Here is a 26,002-nt window from a genome sequence, read left to right as displayed (position 1 = left end):
ATTAGTAAAACAAATCACCACATAGGTATAAAATATCAAGCCTCAATTGGCGCAAAAATAACCAAAACTAATCCACTGTACATTACACTGGTATTAAACAAGATCTTTTTCCCTCTGACTGACATCTTCATCTGTAATGATCGGATCTGCCTACTGTTTGGGCTAATAAATATATGTATATGAATTAATAAAACAAGATTATATATAGTATTTCATATCTATGGCAGGTGTCAGTTATTATCGATCTAATGAACTGGGAATAGCAAGAAAAGTATTTTCAATACTATTTCAATTCAGTATCATTCTTGCAATCGAGCTATGAATTAATGTTAGGAAAATATTTACGCAATTATTTGATAAGGTTATAATTGCCTGATTTGTGTTATGTAATTAGAACAAACGTCAATATCAAGTATTATTGGATATTTTTGTTTATACGTAGACAGGTAAGAATTAAGATTTTTTTTTTATTTTATTTTGAAATAAAAGTGTTACATTTATCAGTGCCACAGTGAAACGATGTATTAGGTAAATGTGACTTTTAAATTTGTATAGATCAACGATAAAAAAGAGAACTATACAATATTTCTAAGAAAACTTAAAACATCATAAAGTGTGTATCTTAACAAAATCTATAGCAGATTGTTTGGGTAAGTGTTATATAAAAAAACATTACTTTAAATACTATTATGGTAACGTTTCACCATGCACTGTTTTTTAAACTTAACAAAACGCAGGTTAGAGTCTGCAAATTACATACTGTTTTTTTTATGTTCTCACATAGGAATGTTTTCTGGTATTTTTTAATTTTATGATTAGTTCTTGTTTATTTCCTTCTGACTTTTAATAAGATGGTAAAAGGTTGCTCAATTTTCTAAAAGTCTTGGTAAAAAGTCAAATCGCAAAAACGCTGAGGAGTTTCAAGGGAAAGTCCCTTATCAAATATCAAAATCAAAAGCTCAAACACATACAACGTCATATTCCAGACTTGGTAAAATCATTTTCTTATGTAGAAAAAAGTTGATGAAACCTGTTTTTATGGCCAGCGCAACAGTCCACTTGTATGACAGTCGCAAAAAATTTCATTGTATTGACAACTTGATTTCGTTGTTAATATTCTACGTGATTCGGTGTCAGGTCGAGAATTGTCTTATTGGCAATCATATCTCCTTATTTTTATATGTAACCTTTTTAAAATTTTATTTGATATTTAAAATTTAAATCATCTAAAAATGTAATAGTCATTTGAGCTTGCTGATTCACGTATTTTACTATTCCTTTTTTTCTATGCATTAAGTTACAATTCTTATCAAGTATGACATTGATTCTCCTTATCAACCACAAACCTGCTTTTTCGACCCTCGAATAAATGTATAACAGTACTGTAATTGAAGAATTGCTACCATCAATTGGCTATTTGACGGTCGCAATTGCAGTTTTACTGGCGACTCGTAGCGGATATATTACTGTTCGACCGTCAAATCATAGTTGACAATGGCAACACTTCAAAAGTTATTCCAACTCTGTGATAATGCATTACAAAAAAAAGAACATAACATTTGAGCTATAAAAATGCAGACATTTGAAATAAAATAATAAATTCCGCAAAATTTCTTGAAGGATTAAAGCACAAAGACGTCAAGGCTAAACGTGACGTCATACGCATGAAAACTCACAATCGTAAGGTATTGCGTTACCCCAATGATTCAAATTTGAATAAAATCACATCAACTTTTGAGTTAGATATTGTTAAATTTTCGATTATATTACAGTAATCAGACATGTTTTTATCCAATCAATTTAAAATCGTTGGTCCCTCCTTAGTTAAGACTGGTCAAGTGTGGATTTGATGGTGACTTTTAGCCAACGAAAAATATTATTACATAAATATTGCATTGGCATTTTGAATTGACAGTGATAGCTCAACAAATTAGTTAAGAATTGTACAACCTTAATGCTCTAAGTCATAATACCAACTAAAATACTAGTATAATATTGTTAACCTTAAAAATTGTTTGAACCATGTGGGTCTTTGATTTATTTTAATTGTAGGTATAGTTACGATAAATATTGTAATATCTTAGTTCAGTATAAAATGTTCGTGGTTTGAAAGGTAAACTAGTTAAAGCCTCATTTTCTATTCCTAAAATTAGAGATAATTGAAGTTTAGACTTTTTCAATCTTTGTAAAATACCTATCTATAAAACCAAAATGTGAACCATGTGGCGTCGGCAAACCTCTTCAGATATTTCAATATAGAATTCACGAAGGTGCGTGAATTCGTTTACACGAGAAAACATAAAATATTGATAGCACTGCGTGGCCTCGTATAGATTTGAGGAAACAAGATTCTTCAGCTGTTGCCTTGACGTTAATAGTGTTTCATCTTATAAGAATTAAATCAAGTAATAAATTGTCATTGCAACTCCTTTCATCTAAAAAGAACCCGTTCAAGTAATAAATCACCATTATATACTCATGTGGTTTTCACGAAAGTAAACATTAAAATGTCAGGTAATTTGTATACTATATGTAGCATGCATGTTCGTCGTATGTCATGATATAATAGAAACCACGATCACTTTTCCTAGAATACAAACTGAATGCAAGTAACAATAGCTGGTAAAGGTACATTTGGTTTTTTTTTTTAAATGTTAACATAATAACTACATATTGTATAAACATCAGAGTTTTATAACTACATGTTTAATACGTTATATTATTTGTTTGCACCAATACAATCCATGATATTTTGAAAGAACGTAAACAAGTTAAATTATTTAGAAATTGATCTTTTATCATGAAGCAATATACCAACTTCTCAGGGTATTTGTTGTATAATGATCATTTTGATGATAGTTTATATGGAGAATTTGATGTTTGGTGTTGGTTACATAACTTACAAGGTCGATCTGCATCGGCTAAACATCAACCTTAAGTAACTAAATATCAATACATCTAATTATGATATCTTATTTTGGGTTGAAAAAAAAATGTGCAACGTTTGCAACTTTTTGTAAATTGAGTTGTTATACGAAACCTACAAAACAAACTACAGTTCACCTTTTATTTCGTGCAATATAACCTTTGACAGTTAAATTCTAAATATTTAAAACGATCTGAGAGCCTAGTGTTTTATATATGAAAATGTAACTGTCCCGAGTGATAAATATCGCATCACACTGGATGCACTAGAATCTATGATTATATAAATGCAACAAATATAGATATACTGAACAGAAACAATCGGGTATCATTTGTGTAAAACACTGACTTGTATTGCATTTTTTGGATTGACACAGAAACAAAATATCTAATTCAAAACTCTTTTAGCAATAACCAAATCTGTTTTATAAAGAGTTCTCCCTTTTATTTCAATTTAAATGGTTGTCATTAAAGAATGAAGGTGAATTATATTGTTCTTCTAAAATAAATCTGTTTGATCCTTATCGTGTTCAATATGACTTGCAACATATTGGAAAGTTAAAACGTGATTATGTACTGCAAAAAGGAATAAGAAAATATTAAAATCTCATTAAGAAAAATACCAATTATTATCTTACAATTGGATGCATATAAATCCATATATCACGTCTATCTGAAAATGGGAACCAGTTATTTGTGTCCAACATGGGGAACCAGTTATTATGTCAAATATCAGCTTTAGAAATGCAGTCTTACATTGTGATTCAGTAATTTCTATACTGTTTAAAATTTGGAACTAGTAACTTATGTTCATCATTTGGAACCAGTTACTACTGTCCTACATAAGGAACCAGTAACTTCAATCAGTAATCTGTGTTTAATATTGGGAAACAATTGTTAACATTGTTAAAACTGTTTGTGAGCACTTCTCCTCTTACATCATCATGCTTTTGAAACTACCAAACATCAATGATATCAAATCTCTTATCTTACTTATCTACTGCTGTAGTAAGCGGAATCAGTGACAGAAGCATTTAACCAATAGCTGTAGATAGCGATATCTATATTCCGATTAGTGCCAGTTGTGAAAACAAGGAGTAATATTCCGTCGATAATATTTAATGTATTTCTCCTATATACCTTATTATAAACTCATCAAAGATACGAGGCTTACAATTAGTGCTTAGCTTGCACAAATGTTTGTACTTTTTCATTAAATCGAAACTGTTTCTTATGTCTACTGGGAATCTACTCCGTTAATGGATAACTCTGATAGAAAGTAGTATTTAATTATTTGTTGATTATTAGAACTATTTTTATGGTTCTGTGACAAGCCGTGATTATCAAGGATAAAATTGGATTGTGGACGTAACTGCAAAGGTAATACATTTTGTTTTACATGTAAATATATTTATGTAAGAATATTCTAAATTTTTTATCTTGTTTTTTTTAATTAATATTAAGACCGGGTTTTAAAATTGTTCACTTATATATATTGCAGAAAATATCATATATTAAGTATTTTCAATATATGCTAAAATAAAAATTAAGCTTTATAGTTATTGAAAAAAATAAAATAAAGATATGAATTTGTAACGTACGAAAGTTTTTCTTAAATTATTTTCATCAAGAATATTCTTACAAAACAACGTTCCAGGCATTATAAATACCTAACATATAAGGAGATATATGATTCAAAAGCTGTTTATTGAAAATACTTTAATTCATATAGGGTCAACGTAAACTTTTTTCAAATGATCTTAAATTTTAGTGAATTTATTTTAAGACTGACAAAAGTCAAAAAGGTATCAGTGCGAATATTTCCGGATATTTAGAAAAGCAGATATGGCAATAAGATTGTTATATTCTTTAAAATCAACACTTCACAATGCAATTTGGAATCAAGATATTTTTAACAATAAAAATGAGTGTACTTAGTAATTTTGATCATAATTATTATTATCATTATTATTTTCATGTATTCTAAGATGAATGTCAACGCTTATTCTAATAAGGCCAAATGTGTAACGTAACCTATAAAATGAATTGAATTTCGTATCCTAACTACCTCAAAGAATTACGTTCATACATTTATACTATATTAGAGTTATTTACATGTAATCACCTCTTTAATTGGACAGCGCACCATTTCACCTTAAAATGATTTGAAATTTGTTATTTAACAACCACAAAGAATGGACCAATTATTTGTTTACTCATACTATAGTACCGTTAAATAAATGTCACAACTTCTAAGTTAGGTATAATGCTTACAATGAAATTGAAATGGATTGAAAATTGTAACTAAGTTACATCAACGAACGAACTTTTTCGGAAATGTAAATTGTAGTGCAGTAAGATAAACGTCATAGCTTATTAGTTTGGGATGACACGTACATTTACATTGAAATTAATGGATATTTTTTTTACTAAATTACCATTAGTAACATTAACGGTACCAGATGCGCATTTCGACAATACATTGCTCTGCAGTGATGCTCGTGGCCAATATTGAAAATTTTTGTTAACCTATATTATAGTACCGCACGATAAATGTCACAACTTCTAAGTTTGGGGTAACACGAATTTTTAACTTAAAATGAATTGAACTTTGTAACGATATTACCTCTAAGAATGAACTCCTTCGTAAATATATCCAGTGTACTGTACAATTAATGTCACCGCCTTTAAGTAGGAGATAACGCGTACTTTCACCTTGAAATGAATTAAATTTTTAACTAAGTTACCTCTATGAATACACTCTTCGTATATTCATGTTATAGTAACGTGAAATTAATCCCACCGCTTTCAAGTAGGGGAAATTGTGTACTTTCAACTTGAAATGAATTGAATTGTGTAACTAAGAACTCCTCGTAAATATATATATATATATGAGTCTATCTAAAATTGAGAGTAAATGGCCTTCCAAATACCGTTTCGATCCCTAACATCACTGAAGAGTCATTTATTGTCGAAATCCGGATCTGGTGTACAAATAAGATATTGACACCTTATGTTTTTGGCATAACATCTGGGCCACAAGTTTATATTTTTATGTTTAGTATTAAATTTAAATTAAGATCCATTTTGTTACATCTTGTGATCAATTTTATTTGGCAATCGCCAATGGCAGTCAGCCGGATTAACCATTATTATTTCACCAGCATTTGTTGTGAAGAATTGTTATTCCCCTCTTTCTTCAAAGTGCTCTTAAAAGCTAAGATTAATTCGATTTCAATATTGGTTTAGTAATTCATGATGAAAATTTAAGTTAGTCATCGGAATGGAAGGCTTTCGTTTTAGATTGAAAACAATAATTCTTTCATTCCATGATAAATGCTCATTTTAACATTGGATTTATTGTAAATTGTACAGTGAATTGAAACGACCATATAGCATGGAAGAAAAAAGTTCGATAATAATTGAAAATTAAAACTGATTAGCATAAAAAAAATTATATTATCGAAATATCTCTATACATAAACATGAGACTATGAAGATAAGGAACTACGACAGTTTCATAAACGCATGGACACGTATTAACAAGATAAATGTTCGCCACGTAATAATCAGTTCAGAAAAAGAAATAATGTATGAAATAAAGCACTGATTTTTTTTCATAATTTATTTTACCACGATGAACCCGTTGTTCCACGATCACCTCAGGTGTGAAATTGAATGGGAACATTTGTTGTTTCGGTTCCTCCGTCAATTCTAAATCAAATTAAGATGGTACTAAACACCAGGACTTAAATTAATTTCGCTCGTTTAATTTTCATAAAATTTGGACAAAATATTTACTTTGATCCTTTGACAAAAATATAAAAATTTCAAACAATTTGTAAAACACATTTTATCGGAAAAAATTCATTGGAAACTAGTACATAGCAGTTTGACAAACATCAATTTAATCATTGAGGGGCTAAATATTTCCTTAACAAAAGAACCTGATTAAAAAGTACCACTGAATTTTACAGATTTATTTCCTTTTTAGTGTTAAGCACAACATTAAGATGGCATCGTCCTGTTATGCTATCTGACACTGAGCGTTACACATTAATTTAGTTTAAATCATAATCAATATCTGATTTAATTTAAGTAAGTCAATACCAACGAACAAATTTAACATTATAAAGGAAAAGATGCAAATCTTAATCGCTAAGACAATGTAGAAATGCAAATTTCAGTCATGGTGTGCTGTCCACACATCATGCACATATTAACGAAATAAAAAACTTGACTTTTATTTTTATAATATGTGCAGCTTTTATTGCAATTGCTTAGTAGTTTGTTTCTGAAAGTTAGATTTTTAAACGATAAGTATTCAATTTGATAAAATGATTTAAATTTATCAAAGAAAAGAGAAGATGGCGAAGAGGATTTCAAAAAACTATGAGCCAAAAATACCTCAAACAACACATGTTTATTACCAATAAGAAAAACAGCTGATACTGGAGTGATTAACTACATGTACATCACTTTATAAAACGTAATACTTACTATATAAAACAGAAGATGTGGTATAATTGCCAATGAGACAACTATCCACCAAAAGACCAAAATGACCCAGACATTAACAACTATAGGTCACCGTACGGCCTTCAACAATGAGCAAAGCCAATACCGCATAGTCAGCTATAAAAGGCCCCGATAAGATAATGTAAAACAATTCAAACGAGAAAACTAACGGTCTTATTTATGTAAAAAAATGTTTAGTCAGGAAAAACTGTTATCTAGTCGTTGTTATGATCTCAGTGAATGTATCGAAAAGTATGAGGGTATACTAGAAGTTTTGAAAAGTGAAATCACAATTATACTGAAAATTCAAATTGGGAGTCCCTAACCAAATGGCAAAATCAGAAGGTGAAACACATCAATCGAATGGACAACAAGTGTGATATACCTGACTAAGTACAGTCATTTTGTTATGTGAATTACACCCTTTTACTGTAATGTTCTTTTGTAATTTTATTCTCATAATGGGTTCAGTTCTGATTAGATGATCGAATTTTATAGAGCACTACATTTTGAAATAGGAAGAGTTTAAGGATTTCATTATACAACTTTTATTCTAAAAAAATGAAATATCAAATTTAACGACTAAACATTAATAATATCGAGTGGAAACGACATTGCAATATTTTATATCAAATTTCAAATCAGTGTTGCAATATTGAGTTTGAAAATTGTCACAGAAAAGTGCATAATTCCATTTGAATGCACTCAGCTATCTGTAGGCAATTAATTTCAAACCAAGGCTAAGGAACGGAGTATTAATAAAATCAAGCACATAAATTTTAAGATTTTAATTTAACAGATGATTGTTTTCCCTACAAAATTTAATTAAAACTGATTATTACTTTTACTGTTTTTCACCTTTTATAAATATTAAAAATCGTAATACGGGCAAACTTGCAACGTTAATGAAATGGTAAGCCATTTAATGCCATAATACATACACATGCATGTGTACACTAACAAAGTACGTTAAATTAAGTTGTGTACGGCAGACATCTTAAGCAAAGGCACACTTACAAAGCAACGCTCACACCAGAGAAACATCAAAAACTTAGCAAAGCGAACACTAGTATACCGTCGTAAACATCGCAAATTCAGCAAAGCTATAATCAATGTACTTTTGTAAACATCCTTAAATTGAGCAACGCTAACACTAGTTTACTGCTGTTAACATCACATATTTAGCAACGATATCATAAGTATCACAAAATAATCATATAGATTGATTAAATCACTTTTAAAACCAGTCTAGACTTATCTTATAATTAATAATCAAATTCAAGCGTATTTGTATAACAGTTGTACTAATTATTTACGTAAATGAATTTCTGAAATATATAAAATTGCCGCCAATTTAATCCGGGACTTTTAATAGTTTGATGTTTGGTCCCGTCTCTCCAATTATGCTGCGTAGACTTAGTGTTTTAATGTTAATTTGGAAGTTATGGGTCGTTGAATATTTACATGATCTCTCTTAATAAAAAAGAAAAATGATTCAAATTAATGTAATCAAACAGAATTAAGAATTGATTACGAAGCTAAAGATATTTTTTAAATTTGATTTATCCATCATCAGTGTAATTATGGCGCGAATCAAATCAAGAAGTAAAAAGCTTTTTGACAATTGATAAACTAAAAACATCATTAGTTATAATAACTCAGTTTAGCAACCAATTTGTGGTAAGATCTTGTCGTAGAATATTAAATACACTGCGTACAAACGCAGCTTTAGATACTTTTACACTCTATGATATATTCCTGAAGATTATTAGCCTCACAGATGCATACATATTACGATTATTAATCAATAAAAGCTGATTTTGTGTGTGTGTTAAATTCCATGTACATGATGGTTTGCTTGATGTTTAATTCCTATCTGTAGAATACAGAATCTCTTTACTCTTGTTAGCGCATTGTGGACTGTTTTTCAAATTTCTCTCTCTCATCAATATGTATTTCTGGGGATAACATTATGATGTATAACCTCTCAAGAATTTGTTAATTATGGTAATTAATTTTGGTAGCTGGTTAATTTTTTTCTTCAATATAAGTGTCAATCAAAGGAACGAATAGTTCATAAAAATGTTCCAATTAAAATATCTACTTTAATATAACCACGTCAGTGTAAACTGTTAAAACCCTTCTTCATACGACGTTAATTTGAATAATTAGTGAACGGCTGTGAAGGTTCTGATTTAGTTAAGACACTTTGCAAATGAAAGAAGGGGTTAAAGCGAGGTTTTGTATTACATAAGACATTATAAGTGTCTATTAATGAAAAGTGAGAAATACGTTCGATGAAGGTTGTGTGCTTTTAAGGCTTTGAAATATATCAATTCGGTTGACATTAAGTTTTCCGTTAACTGTTCATACGTTTAAGTCCTTCGAAAAAGTTTCCTGTATCTAAGGACATTTGTCTTATTAATAGATATTACATTCACTTTTTTTAATCCGTTCATCATGATGACATTTTTCTCAGTTTATAACTATTCCATTTGCTCAAAGATATATATCAATACAGGCAATTATACACAATGTTAAAAATTCACATAAAATAGTTTAAAAAATATTACTGAAACGATGATTATACTTACCTATAGCAATATCTTGCTAATGATACTATTCTTCATTAAAGACCGAAATGACAGAGTTATTAACAGGTCACCATACGGCCTTCTAGTGAGCAAAGCCAATAATGATTAAACTAAGAGGAATCTTTTGTTTTTTTGTTATTTTTGAATTTCAAAACAATTTTAACGACATAAAGTATTTATGTGTCGTCCATACGCACGACTAATGAGATGGATTTGGTGTCCCTGTGAACGACTAATGAGATGGATTTGGTGTCCATACGCACGACTTATGAGAACGATTTGGTACATTTATTACGCCTATGACAGGGAATATCAATGAAGACTTCATTTAACGGCAAACATGGTTATATTTGTTTTTCAATTTGTAATTCGTATTTTAAAATTTGATTTTCTTTCTAGCAAATGAAGTTTACAATTTTAATGAGTTCTTTCAGTAAAACATTTTAAGTATACGATATGTTTTGTTAACTGCTAGCGTGACTATTAGCATAAGAAGCTCAATTCTGAAAATTAACTTTCAAACCAAAACAGCGAGACAAAGTTGTAAAAATGTTATTAAAATCCTGTTTATGATTCCTTTACAAACGTAACAAGAGTTTGACAAAGGTAGAGGGAATGATAAAGTTACGCATACATTATAATCATCTTCACTTTTAATCTTAGAATCTTAATCATGAAGATTTGGGATTCTCGTATCCTGTAATCATATTTCAGTCAGTTCTAGGAGTATAAAGCGCCCATGAACACTGGAACATCTATGCTTTACAAAATAAATAGATGTGATATACTTGCAAATAAAGTACTATTCTCACCAGCGAACGCAGAGCATCACATTTATAAATAATTACTTTACAAAGATAACATTAAAGGAAAACAAAATGGTGTGCTTTTTCATTGATCCAATTCTGTCTCATTTATGTGTTGCTGTCACATGGACGTGTTGCTGTCACATGTATGTATTGCTGTCACATGGATGTATTGCTGTCACATTGATGTGTTGCTTTTTCGTTGACGTGTTGCTGTCGTATGATATGTTCCTGTTTTAATGACATGTTGATGTTTCCATGATGTTTTGATGTGTCATTGACGTGTTGCCGTCTCATTGACATGTTTGCTCTTTCGTTGACATGTTGCTGTCTCGATGACGGGTTGATGTCATCTGGTCACGATGCCGTTTCATTAACGGGTTACCGTCTGATTTATATGTTTCTGTCTCAGGTTTCATCTTCTTTTCCTTATTCTTGAATTATAATATATTTGTTAAATACGTGTTCCTAAAATTTCAGATAAAATTAATTAATTTAAAGTGCACTTATTTTTAGCATTCAGTGTATTATTGATAACGTGGTTTGACATTGAAATGAAGCATGCATTTAATTGTTGAAAATTCAATTGTCCATCCCAGCTAAACATTTAAAATCCGAGTAAGTTTTGTTATGCAACTTGATACATGTTTCCGCTGAATACAACAATAAAGCAATAACAAAGCTTTGATAAAATAAAATCAAAGTATTTGGCTTACTAGAGAATATTAAATGAATAATAGCAATGGTTTATTACGACTAAAACTAAGTTACATATATAGTGTGTTTATTAAGCATACAATATTAACCACATTGCGCTTTTATAGTGGTGCATGCTATTAGAAATTAAATTTGATAAAAATCATTTAAAAATAAACGCAATATATTTACGCAACCTTAAATGATCGTACGTAAAACAGTTTTAAACTTTAAAGTATAGTTTTACTTTGGAAAAACTTGTGTCATTTAAAATAAGCAAGTTCCAAGATAGTGTAGTTCGTTATATCTAATCATGTGACTTCCATCACCACCTTTCCAAAATGTAGGCACACATGTTGAGTGAATGACTAAAATAATTTTACACCAGATACTAATATTCTAGAAATTAAAATCTAAAAAGTAAATCATTCACCCTTTAGTCGTACCAGGAACATAAATAATTCTAGACTCTCTGCTAAATGCGAAACTGTAGATGCTTAAGCTTGACACTTTGATAGTGCAGGGATTAAGGCGAGCATTCTATCTGGAAATGCCGTCATAAGGGCGCGCTAATTGATGATATTTTTTCGATTAAAAGACATTATTCGGTAAGTCGAGACTAAGCTTAATGTCGTGATTCATTAACAATTTTTGTCAAAAAAAATCCCGTTACTCTCATTAAATGGCAAATCTGATTATTATCTTTCATCAATATAATAAATAGTCATAACATGTATATCCATTCATCGGTTTATAGCTTCTATTTGAAATATCTGTAGATTTATACATTTTATTACGTGCCTAGAGAAATGATTTACCTTTTTTTAAAAACAAGAATTTTTCCAAGGCGTATAAATTCTAAAATATATGAATGTAATACACACATAACTATTTTGCCTGAATGAATAATTAATCAAACAGTATATATCATTCATGTTCAAGGCTATTGAAACCATTGTTTTATCATCTCGGGGTGAAAAGTAGTAAAATTATACATGTGACATGTTTCATCATTTACAGAGTCCTCAAAGTCACATGACAAACACGTGTATATCTCGTGTAAGTTTCATTATAATGCGAGAGAAAAGTCTATATATCAGTCACATTTTTTTAGACATATTGTTTTCTTATGACAGCTGTATGATTAATATGTTCTCTATTGATTACAAGTATTTATACGAAGCGAGTAAAATATAAACCTTTTTTACAAATAAAAAAGGAACTTGCAACTTTAATTTAGTCAACCATATAAGGCAATTCATATATCATGAAATTGTTTACACTATACCAAATTACTTAAGTGGTCTCCTGTTTACAGAGTATTATTGACTGATTTAAATCTTTAAAAGTATAATACAATCTCAATGTAAATAATGGATAGGTATCACAAATGATACTTCTAATCCTCAAAGGATATTCACATATCTATATAACAAAGAAGATGTGGTATTATTGACAATGAGACAACTGTCCACAAGAGACCAAAATGACACAAGCATTAACAACTATAGATCACCGTACGGCCTTCAACAATGAACAAGGCCCTAACCGCATAGTCAACTATAAAAGGCCCCGATATGACAACGTAAAACAATTCAAACGAGAAAACAAACGGCCTTATTTAAATAAAAAAATGAACGAAAAACACAAATGTAACACAAAAACAAACGACAACCACTGAATTACAGGCTCCTGACTTCGGACAGTCACATACATAAACAATGTGGCGGGTTAAACATGTTAGGGGGATCCCAACCCTCCCCTAACCTGGGGCAGTGGTAAAACAGTACAACATAAGAACGAACTTGTAAAAATCAGTTGTAAAAGGCTTAACCCATCAGATGTACAAAAATACAAGTGGATAGCTGTTTCTGTGATCAGTTGTTGTCTCAAGGATGTGTTGTTGTTTCATTGACGTGCTGTTGTCTCCGTCATCTGTTGTTGCTTCATTGACGTTTCGTTGTCTCCTTCATGTGTTGTCGTCTCATTAACGTGTTGTTATCTCATTGACGTATTGTTGTTTTATTGACGTTTTGTTATCTCATTGGCGTGTTGTTGTATCATTGACATGTTGTTGTATCATTGACGTGGTGTTGCATCATTGACATGTTGTTGTATCATTGACGTGTTGTTGTATCATTGACGTGTTGTTGTATCATTGAGGTGTTGTTGCATCATTGACGTGTTGTTGTATCATTGACATGCTGTTGTTTCATTGACGTTTTGTTATCTCATTGCCGTGTTGTTGTATCATTATTATGTTGTTGTATCATTGACATGTTGTTGTATCATTGACGTGTTGTTGTATCATTGACATGTTGATCTATCATTGACATGTTGTTTTATAATTGACATGTTGTTGTATCATTGACGTATTGTTGTATCATTAACGAGTTGTTGTATCTTTGACGTGTTGTTGTATCATTGACTTGTTGTATAATTGACGTGTTGTTGTATCAGTTACGTGTTGTTGTATTATTGACGTTTTGTTGTATTATTGACGTGTTGTTGTATTATTGACGTGTTGTTGTATCTTTGACATGTTGCTGTATCATTGACGTGTTGTTGTAGCATTGACGTGTTGTCGTATCATTGACGTGTTGTTGTATCAGTGACGTGTTGTTGTCTCATTTACGTTTTGTTATCTCATTGGTGTGTTGTTGTATCAGTGACGTGTTGTTGTTTCATTTACGTGTTGTTGTCTCATTGACGTTTTGTTGTCTCATTGACAAGTTTAGTATTGAAAATTTAATAACCCATTCCAGCTTAGCATTCTTTATTTCAGTAGGGTTTTGTCATACAACGTAGTACATAATGCTGTAATAAAGCAGTACAAACACTTTGATAGAAACATACACGACACTGTACGTGCGCAATAAAACCGAGGGATTAAGGTGAATAGGGAATGTTAAGAAAAGTATAACAATGTTTTAGTACGACTCAAAGTCTCATAGATAGTGTAAATTATGCTTTAACTATTATTGCTTCAATGGTGATTTATATAAATGGAAACTGGATTGAAAAGACATTGCTATCCTTCAATTCTCAGTTAGTGACAAATCTGTTAATCTTTAATCCATATAACATAGTAGTCATAAATTATGTATCCATGCCTTGCTATATTTTATAGTTGTCATTTCTATTTCGAAGAATCTGTGTAGGTTTATACATTTTATAACGTGCCTAGAGAAATGGTTAACCTTTTTCAAATTGAAAATAAAACGCACGAAACCTTCCAGGGCATTTAATTTCTAATAATATTTCAAAGTAAAACACAAATACGTATTTGCCTGAATGAATTATTGACAATACAGGTAGTTTCATTCATGCAAAAGACTATTGGAACCATTGTGTTATTATCTTGGGGGGAAATAGTAAAATTATACATGTGATATGTTTCATCAATTACAGACTCCTCAACGTCACATGACAAACACGTGTATATCTATATTCAGAGATAAATAAACTATACATTGTAGACAAACACGTGTATATATAGATATATATATATTTCATAGTTGTTATTATCTTGGGGGGAAATAGTAAAATTATACATGCGATATGTTTCATCAATTACAGACTCCTCAAAGTCACATGACAAACACGTGTATATCTATATTCCGAGATAAATAAACTATACATTGTAGACAAACACGTATATATATATATTAAAAATTGAGTACACAAAAAGAGTTTTAAAAGCAGCATATATATATATATATTTCAGAGACCAATACAACTGTATATTAAATGCGTCTTTGACTTGACGGGGGCTTCGGTGGTCAATGCAAGTGGTCGAATTAGTTATACTACTGTAATCACTAGCCAGTCAATACTGAGGTTGCAAGTTTCAGTCGGTGGTTTTTATTTTGTTTCTAAGACATAAGTAGTGCAAAATTGTTAAAGACCATTTTTATTTTTACAATTCACCGTTTGCATCCCTTCGAACATTAGATGGAAAGTAGAGATTGTGCTGTTTAATGTCCAGTTGCAAATTAAATGCACATTTAGAACTAGAAAATGATAATGAATATGAAAATAAACCCTGATTTGAACTATACTAACCATCTGAGTTGGATTTTAAACGTACAAAGTTACAGGACGCGAGAAAACATCACTCTCCGAAAACACTCTTCTGAATCGACTGGTCCATTCTCTTTCTCTCACATGTCGTTTGTTAATTGGAGAATCCAAATTGCAAGTCTATGATTTGGATCGGCTTTTACGTGACTGACCGAACTACCTTGATGCCTTTAATCTGGCGGCGAAAAAAAAATGCCGTCCCACTGATGAAATTGAAAAAAATTGAAGAAAGTCAATAATATAAAGTAATAAAAACTGAATTATTACAAAACATCACGACTGTTGCACAGGTAATATTTCTTTTATGTTATTTTGCACGATTAAACTACATCATTTTGTTCAATTTATCACTTTTAACAATGACATTTAGTTCATTCGCCGGGAAAAATTGAATTTTTATTTTTAATCGACTTTTAAATTTGTTATGGCGTCGGTTTTTTACAAGTTAAAGACATTTTAACAGCCGTTGAGAGTTTTCATGTACGAAAGAGTTTTACTTTCAGTTATAATTACCTCACAGTGCGAGAGCAATGATTCTTTTTTACACCTAAAACCGATAACTAATAATAGTGTTAAATATAAAAAGCAACGCACATGAAATCGCCATAAAATTTAAACATACAAATAAAATTGAGAAAGGAAATTGGGAATGTGTCAAAACGACAACAACCCAACCATAGAGTAGACAACAACCGAAAGCCACCAATGGGTCTTCAATGTAGCGAGAAACTCCCGCACCCAGAGGCCTCCTTAAAAAAATATGTATACTAGTACAGTGATAATTAACGTCATATACGTACGTGTCCCGAGGAGGCTTAACTTTGTAACTAGACGATGTGTCAAATGCGTAAAATGTGCAGATCTAACTGCTATTATTGGTAATTTTGCAATAATAAAAGGTTTTTTTAATTGTTGGGAACGTTAAATATTCCTAAAAAAGATTAGAAAAAAACAATAAAAAAACAAATTATTTAAACGTTTGTCTCAAAGGTAGAACAAAAGAACTTGCCACACGTCCAATAGTTTAAATTTAAATATGCTATACCCTCCCCCATTCTAAGGCTGATTCCTTTAACAAAAATGAAAAGAATAGAAAAGAAATGTATAAAAGAATTATGTTGTACAGAAATTCACAATATAAAAATACTGAGTTTCTTTGACAATGTCATGAAATATCGTTTTTAAAAGTGTTTTACGTTTTTAAGTTTCCGCTTTTCAATCAAATTTGGGAAAGGTTTCTAAATTATGTACGTCCTTACACTCTTTAGGTGTGAACGAAATGAATCATTTTATGGAAATATCACTTATAAATCTCCAATAATTGGAACTTCTAGCACATTGTCATATAATTACATGTATGTTTCATCACAATACGTTATTCTGATTGGCTAACTGCACATCAAGTGTTATTCCTTAAGCAATTGCATTACCCAATAAAACTTGTCATTTATGATAACACGATGTCTCATAAAAAAGCGCACAGGTGAACTAAATGAAAAAAAAAAATGACAAATTTCGTGTTTTCATGATCCTAGCTAAAAAAATGTAATTATAAGTATTGAATGCTTCTTTTTGTAACTTCATAGGGTTGTAAAAGCGTTGACCGTGCGCACATTTTTAGAATGAAGCGCTTCCGCGCTTCATACAAAATGTACTTCGGTCAACGCTTTTACACCCCAATGAAGTTACAAAAAGAAGCATTCAATTCTTAAATATCAAACGGTTGCCTTAAACCCGACAGATGATGCATTTGGCTTTTCTGTGTATACACTTGTGGTCATAAATATCCCAAGGAATTCAGGTATGGGCTTTGTTCATTGTCGAAGGTCGCACTGTGACCTATAGTTATTAACTTCCTTGCCTTTCAATCTCTGGTAGAGAGTTTCTTTATTGGTAATCATACACCATATCTTCTTAATTTTATGTATAACCTTTCTTGGTTCTCACAATAGTTTTATTTTAGCGTTCTGGTGAATGTTTTTCCAGAAAAAATCTTTTGACACAAGAGGACTGTGAGATGCAATTTGAACGAAACAAGTGATTTGTTTTTCTGTCTTTCATAATTTGTTGTAAACACTTGAGTCAAAATCCAATGGGATAATGGGCAATCCCATGTTTTACAAAATCAATTTGAAAGAGTATATTTAATGAATATAGCAGAAAAGTAATAATTTTTTTTAAATCCCATGTAGTTATACACATTTTGGTTATAAACATGACATGGTAATGGCGGCGGCAGATTTGCAAATAAGTGTTTGGAAATTAAAAGTGTCCAGTATTTGTACATATAACTTAAACTATTTACACTAGTATTCCATATTCCAAACTAAAAGACAAATTGAAAGAGTTGGTATTGCTTTGCTTCATAAAAAAGAATGGCCAACGTAAATACAAGTATCTTGTCTTAGAGAGGGATAAATCCTACTTTGTAAAGGATCATCTGATTCAAACAAAACTTCTCTGAAACTGATATTATCAAGACGCTTGATTTCTTGATTGCCAACACAGTTGTTACGTTCGGAGGACGTGTTTTTCAACAGAGTGTTGGCATTCTAATGGGAACAAACTGTGCCCCTCTACTTGCCGACTTGTTTCTTTATTATTAGGCTGACTTCATGCAGGAACTTCTTAGGAAGAAAGACAAGAAGTTAGCAATATCCTTAAACTCTACTTTCCGCTATATAGATGATGTTCTTTTTTCTAAATATTCAGAATTTGGTGACTATGTGGAACGCATGTATCCCATCAAACTAGAGATAAAGGATACTACAGATACAGTTTAGTCAGCTTCATATCTTGACTTACATCTAGAAATTGACAATGAGGGTCGGTTGAAAACAAACCTTTACGACAAAAGAGATAATTTCAGCTTTCCAATTGTGAACTTTTCATTTCTAAGAAGCAACATTCCAGTAGCACCTGCATACGGGGTATATATCTCCAATTGATACGATATTCCCGTGCTTGCATTTCCTATCATGATTTTCTTGATAGAGGGTTGCTTCTCACAAGGAAGCTATTAAACCAAGATTTCCAAATGGTTTATAAGGTTTAACAATGTATGTCGATAATACTATTAAAACATTGTCGGTCGTAACGTTATTTTAATCAAATGTTATTGATGGAGACATGACCGAGGACAGTTTTATGACACGTACTATTTGTTTCGATTTAGATTTATTGCAGAAGACAGTAACACCAAGATTAATTGTTTGTCCTATAAAACCTTAAAAGGTTGTCACAAATGTTAAACAGAAATATTTATTGTCTTAGTTTTCATGTATAAAAAAGTTGAGATTTTTGTTGTCATAAATGTTAAACATGAAAATTGTGCGCTTCAGTTTTTATCCTATAAATCTTTTTTATTTTGTCACACACAAAAAAATTATTGTCTGAAGTTTTCAACCCGGATTTTGAAAGCATTTCTCGAAAATCAAACAGAGTTGCAATTTACATTTGAAAACAATACGACGAACGAGGGTCTATATACATAGGGTTTACATAATAGAGACTAATGGTCCAATACCAAATAAAATGGACATCTGCAAAAAAAGACTAAAGAGCTACAACCTTAAGAGCACATAATGGTATTCTTTATTCATGGTGTGCTGGTATATTGCGAAAAGAGAATGTGGGTCAAAATAAATAAAGAATAAAGATAAACTGGTAAAAATAGTAAAAGAAAACAAAAATAATAGACTCCTCCCTCCCCCTTTCCAGATCCTCATGAAAATTTAATCCGCAATTGGTTTTTCTGTTTTGACTGGCCACAGTTGGACATTTTGTAGGATTCTTCTCTGTTTTAATCAGAACTAAAATATTGACAACACTTTCCTGAAACATGCAGACGTATTCAGTGTACTTCCTGTGCATGAGTATTCAAAAGACAAACTTTAAAATTATATGCATATTTACAAAATGTCTAAGTGATGCATTGACCTGATTATTTAGATATTGCAAGGTTGACAAAACCATTTGGTCTTGATTGAATCGTGTGTTTAGTAGCATTTTATTCTTTGTACGCGATGCATATAAATATCCCCAATACATTAACGATTGTCAGTAGAATCACGTAGGATAACGTATGATCACGTAGCTCTCCTGTTGTGATCCTTATCATATTTCTATATATTGTTTACGCATTGGGGTTTCGTTTGTTTTTAAAGGGAGGATAAAGGTATAAAGCATCTATAAAGCATCTATAATCCAATATATTGGACGAAGAGTTAGTATTCTTTCTTCCAACAAATTCTATTTTTAAAATTAATGGTAGCTGTCTTTATCCAGAACAACAATTACAAGTCTTCAAAGATTTAATGGAAGGACACTAATATATTGAAAGAGCTTTTCTCAGCCAAAACTCAATATTTGAATCGATAAGTCCCTTCAATGTTTGTATATTTTTTCAAACTTTTAAATATTGAGGACAATTTTGTCCATTATACTTAAAGGTACAATAAGAAGGCATATGACTAATTACTTTCAACATTTACAATATAGAAGCACGGAGTAATCCTATCCATAATAGACAATTTATACATATTACTGTGCATATAGCATGTCTAGACACCAATCTTTTCAACCATTAATATCCGACTGATTAGACTAAATACCCTTAGTGTTTGAAAATCTGTGCTAAGCTGTTTAATATGATAATTTTCAATTGATACAGAAGCAGCACTTAACAATTTGTAATGCAAACTTTATTTAAATTTAACCTTTTAGATAAATTGAAACGAAACAAAACCAGTAAGTTCTGACAAAAAATGAACTTGTTTAATTTCCATTTGTCGTTTCGAGGCATTTCGAGGCGTTTTAAATCTTGCATTCCAATACTTACTTGACAGGGGGTGTGGCTGGGTTCTTGTTACCCCCTTCATATAATAAATAAGATTTAAAAATATTTACCTTTTCATATATAACGCAGATAAAAATATTTACCTTTTCACATATAACGGAGGTAAAAATGTTTACCTTTTCACATATAACGGAGGTAAACATGTTACCTTTTCATATATAACGGAGGTTAACAAGTTACCTATTCATATATAACGGATATGAAAATGTTTACCTTTTCATATATAACGGAGGTAAAAATAATACCTTTTCATATATAACGGGGGTAAAAATAATACCTTTTCATATATAACGGAGGTAGACATGTTTTTCTTTTCATATATAACGGAGGTAAACATGTTACCTTTTCATATATAACGGAGGTAAACATAATACCTATTCATATATAACGGAGATAAAAATGTTTACCTTTTCATATATAACGGAGGTAAAAATAATACCTTTTCATATATAACGGAGGTAAACATGTTTTTCTTTTCATATATAACGGAGGTAAAAATGTTTACCTTTTCATATATAACGGAGGTAAAAATGTTACCTTTTCATATATAACGGAGGAAAAAATGTTTACCTTTTCATATATAACGGAGGTAAAAATGTTTACCTTTTCATATTTAACGGAGGTAAAAATGTTACCTTTTCCGATATTGTTTGGATTTTGTTTGGTGTGTAATGCAACAGTGGAATACCAAATTGCCAAAAGAGAGAAAATTTGTTGATACAACACAACCGGGAACATCAAGAAAGATAACAGACGAAGTTATGGAAACTTAATCGACCTTATCATATATTTCTAATAGTTTTTCCGACCTATAAACATGTGTTCAAGCTTGAAAAAATACCTATCAAAGCGACAGGTCCTATCACTTTGTATATAGGAAGTGTGTTCCTTTAGGTCCATTTAATGCGACGCGGTTCATAACTTTTTCTAAATGGCGCATTTAATGCAAAACGATGTGTGGGGTTATACGACGCGATTCGATTTATGTTGGGTCCCCTGTGATGCATACATCTCGATACGATACATTTCTGGTTATATGTGGCGCAAAAGACGCACTACGATACATATGCTGTTCCCTGTTGCGCACACGACGCCAATTTATATATATAGTCTCACCTGTGGGGCGTGTGATACGACACGGAACACATTATATCTCCTCTTATGCATTCAACTCTATACTATACATTCGTTCTACGTTGTGGTTTATATGACGGAATACGATATAGATCTTGTCCGTTGTGGCACATACTACTCTATACTATATACATAGTGTCACCTGTGAGACATTCGCCGAGACACAATACATATCTGGTCTCCTGTAGAATTTACAACTCGATACGATATCTTTGTTCTGCGCTGTGGCTAATAAGACATGGTGTGGTTAATATCTTGTCTCCTGTTTCGCAAACGACTCGTCTTTATATATAGTGTCAAATGTAAGGCATGCGCAAAACAATACATAGGTGTTTCGTCAATGGGATACAGCTGGAAACGATATATGTGTTATATGTTGTGGTTTATTCGCCGCTGAATTGTGTTAAATTCTATGATTTTTCAATGTTATAAAAATTGATGAAAAAATTCACAGATAGTACATTTATTGATAATAAACGGTAAATGTTAATATACTGTTCAATTATATACGTTTGGTTAAAGATTAAACAATTCTGTACGTTTAGGTAAAGATTAAACAATTATGTACGTTTGAATAGAGATTCAAATGACTATCATAGCAAGGTCTAAGCTATGAAATAATACAGAGCATAACAATGTCTTTGATTATTCAACAAATGAAATTGAGTGAATCCGGTGACCTGAACTACCATAGAATCTTTAAACTTATCTTAACATCGGTATATGATATAACTTCTTCATTCAATACACGACCTGTAAATATAGCAATATTATTTCATCTTTATAAGAAATTTCTATACAAACGATTCCATATCAGACAGACAGTTCGTACCGTAATAAACTTAATAAGTTTAAGTAGAGTGTAAAAGTTTTTTTTTATCTCAGTGCTAAAAGATTGATTTCCTGTTTAACACGAGACCTGCGTATTGGATACTATAATAAGATATCGTCCGAATGACAGTTTCTCTAATAGTTAACATCAATCCTTTAAAACGAGCTTGTAACTCAATAAACAAAAATATATTGTCTTTAACTTTTAGAAATACTTATATATCTAATATACATACAAAGTATTTAATATAAGAATATAAAAAGAAGTGGTATAGTCCTTTCCTGAGAGTGGTTTAGTATGCTACCAAATGTCTAAAGCAAGTCAGGTATATGAGAAGTTGTAATCCACGCATTCGTTTGATGTGTTTGAACTTTTGATTTGCTGTTTAATTAGGGACTTCCCTTTGAAATTTTCTTTTCCAGTACTTTTGAACCAAATTGCAGACGAACAAAATGAAAATATTAGACAAAAGAGTAGAATAGAGTCATAATTCATAGTAATATACATGTCATATTAGCCCAAAGGGTCGTTTAAACTCATACATGAAACACAAATTAGCAATATTATGGCAAAACATGCTTATAACTGTTTGGCTTTGAAAAAAAACTGAAAGTAAAATTGCAATTTTGTATTTGCGCTTCGGACGAGCACATTAAAAAAAGTTGACTTAAGATAGATTTAAATGTAATTTATTTTTTTATAATACAGCTCATTAACTGAAACGGTTCTTTTATATCCTTGGCTTTCAAATGTTCGGCTGTTATCGTTCAAGATGCAGGTAAATCCAGAAAAGCGTTGTTGGGTGCATAACATTAAATGTACATATACAGTGTTATTTTTACTTTCCATATATCGCCCTTGCCGAAGAATGACTGTCAGGAAAATGTTGTGAGTACTTTTACACTCATTAACGAAACAAAATACCGCTGGGACTTTGATTAATGCTTCTGTAATTATGCGTTTTCTATTTATAAATGATTATCCAATGTCTGAGGCTATTCAATTATATTTCTGTAGGCTATCTGGGTTTATAAGTTATATTACATTCATAAGAGTTTCCATTGATACAATTTCAGTCATGGTATACTGGTAAAACATCATTCAAAAGACGTTGATTTAAAAATAAGTGAACGACTGTGAAGGTTTTGATTTAGTTCACACATTTTTCAATTGTATGGAAGGGAAACAGCGAGGTTTTGCGTCACGCAAATTGTAAGTGTCTATTAATATCAAGTGTGATATATTTTCGATAAAGGTTTTGTGCTTTTAAGGATTTGATATATCTGTTTTTCGCTTGACATTAAGTTTTCTGTTAACTGTTCATTCGTTTAAGTCCCTAGCAAAGTTTCCTGTCTTTCAGGAAAACTTTCTCATTAATAGATATAACATTGAATTTTCTTTTAATCCGTCCATCGTGACATTTGCTTAAGTTTATAACAATTCCATTTGCTAAAAGATATATGTCAATGTGCAAAAGAGAGGAAAAACAAAACACAAAATAAAAAAAGTTTTCTTATAATGATAAATATATTTACATAAATCATGTTTGATTTATACTAAGAGGCATCTTTTGTCTTTTGTTAGTGTGTAATTTTAAAACATTTTTAACGACATAAAGTATTTATGTGTCGTCCATACGCACGACTAATGAGATGGATTTGATGTCCATACACGCGACTAATGAGATGGATGTGGTGTCCATGCGCGCGACTAATGAGAACGATTTGGTACATTTACTATCTCTATGACAGCAAATATCAATGAAGTCCTCATTTAACGGAAAACATGGTTATATTTGTTTTTCAATTTGTAATTCGTGTTTTAAAATTTGATTTTCCTTCTAGTAAATGAAATAAAGTTTTAATGAGTTCTTTCAGTAAAACATTTTAAGTTTATGATATGTTTTGTTAAAGGGAAAATTCGCGATTTTTTACTTATGGTTTAAATATGTTCATTATGACATAATATATATATTCACAAAGTTTTATCGATATATATGCAGTAATAAAGGAGAAATTCAATAATTAATGAAAAAATATTAACTACTTCCTGTAGGTCGTGACGTTTTCTCCTGGTTTTTGCATGCCGGGATTTAAAAAATAATCATTAAAAGTCTTGTTTATTAATCATATTTTAACGTAAACGTAAGCGCGCCAATGACTTATGCTTTATCTAATAACCATCCGATAATAAGAAGATAAAACGCACAGACGTGTAATTGTACACATTCATGAGATAAATTTCCTATGTTAAACTTATATATTCGATTTATTTTTGTAGACAACACAAAAAATTATAAATTTATTTTTAATTAATGCATTTTCGGACTGATAAGGTGAACAAATTTAAGTATAATAATCTGTAAAAACAATATTTTGGTGTACTATTATTCACCTTTTTCTATCTCTGCTCTGACGAGGTTTATACGATGTGTGTATTCACGGTTCTGTGGCAAAACTCGTAGATGGCTTGGTGAAAGGTAAATTGTTATTTGCGCTTAATCGGTATTAACCACGCCTCTAGGGCACACCTTGCCAGGTGTGACTGTCTATTCGGATCAGTGGATTATGTATATAACAAGGGAGCATTTAATAAACACATTTAAAATACATATTCCAGTTGGTAACAAATAAAAATAGATTGCCGTGGAATTATTTAATTATATTTGGTGCTATTATTTATTTGAATTCAAATAAGTTAATTTACTAAGAAATAAACAATTTTCGGTTAAAGACGGGAAACTTAATTTATGTGTCAGAATAAAATGATATACATTTCTTGTCCTTGATGTATGTCTCATAAAAAGATGAACCTAGAAAAAACTTTACCAAAGCATTTTGATTGTCTTTATTAGGCAAAAAAATGTACGAGAACACTTACATTTAGACTTTTGAAAGCCATTTATTAATAAATAAATGAAACTATCTGAAAATAACTCCACCGAAGCGGAATATAATATGTACGAATAAAGAAAAAATACTTTTGTTTTTAAATCTTTGGACATTTATGATTAATTATTGCTATCTATTGTTCATTTAATTACTTAATCAGTACCTGAAATATGTCTACCGCTTGGCATTTAATCTCGGTGTGGTAGGAAGGGATTATTACATATAGGTTTTATTATTTGGATGAGGATTTGCGCTTGCCCATAAAAACACATTAATTAGTTAACAAACATTCGAGACCAAAGGATAGTAACTTTGATGATTCAATTAACTTTTACTCACATATATTTTTCTTTTGACTTGTGCGTGCTTGTTTTTATAGGACAGTGTATATATGGTCCAAAAATTAATCATAAACTCTTAACTAAAAATGTCTTGTTCGGAGAATGATAGTACTAACAGTGGTTCCAGTCCGTCAAGAGAGGCAGATTTTGACGAGTATGGTCAATTTGGGTACGCTCTAGAGCCAGAGTATACTGAAGAAGAGCTCCATGACATGGAAGCTGCAGAAAGTTCCAGAAATCAAGATATCCTTAGCAACCCTCGACAGTTTAACACAGATTGGTGTTCGTGTACTAAATGCATAGTTATGCCGTTATTGACGGAAT

General features: G+C 31.0%; 1 protein-coding gene across 4 annotated transcripts in view; it reads left to right on the top strand.

The window, feature by feature from the left end:
- Window positions 1-200: 200 nt before the first annotated feature.
- The window catches only part of LOC139499559 (FMRFamide receptor-like), an 83,311-nt gene continuing 57,509 nt past the window's right edge, over window positions 201-26,002 (top strand). Inside the window, exons 1-2 of one of the 4 annotated variants that reach the window (XR_011658212.1) lie at window positions 201-446; window positions 23,523-23,658. The gene's annotated coding sequence lies outside the window, so the exon portion shown is untranslated. Of the gene's footprint in view, window positions 447-4,173; window positions 4,306-23,522; window positions 23,659-26,002 lie in introns of those variants that run through there. The other 3 variants (XM_071288288.1, XM_071288287.1, XM_071288289.1) reach the window with 3 other exon arrangements.

The sequence above is a fragment of the Mytilus edulis genome, chromosome 12 (genome assembly GCF_963676685.1).
Source record: "Mytilus edulis chromosome 12, xbMytEdul2.2, whole genome shotgun sequence".
In the NCBI taxonomy this organism is placed as follows: Eukaryota; Metazoa; Mollusca; class Bivalvia; order Mytilida; family Mytilidae; genus Mytilus; species Mytilus edulis.
The sequence above is the reverse complement of the archived record's forward strand: the minus strand, read 5'-3'. Positions and strand labels throughout refer to the sequence as shown.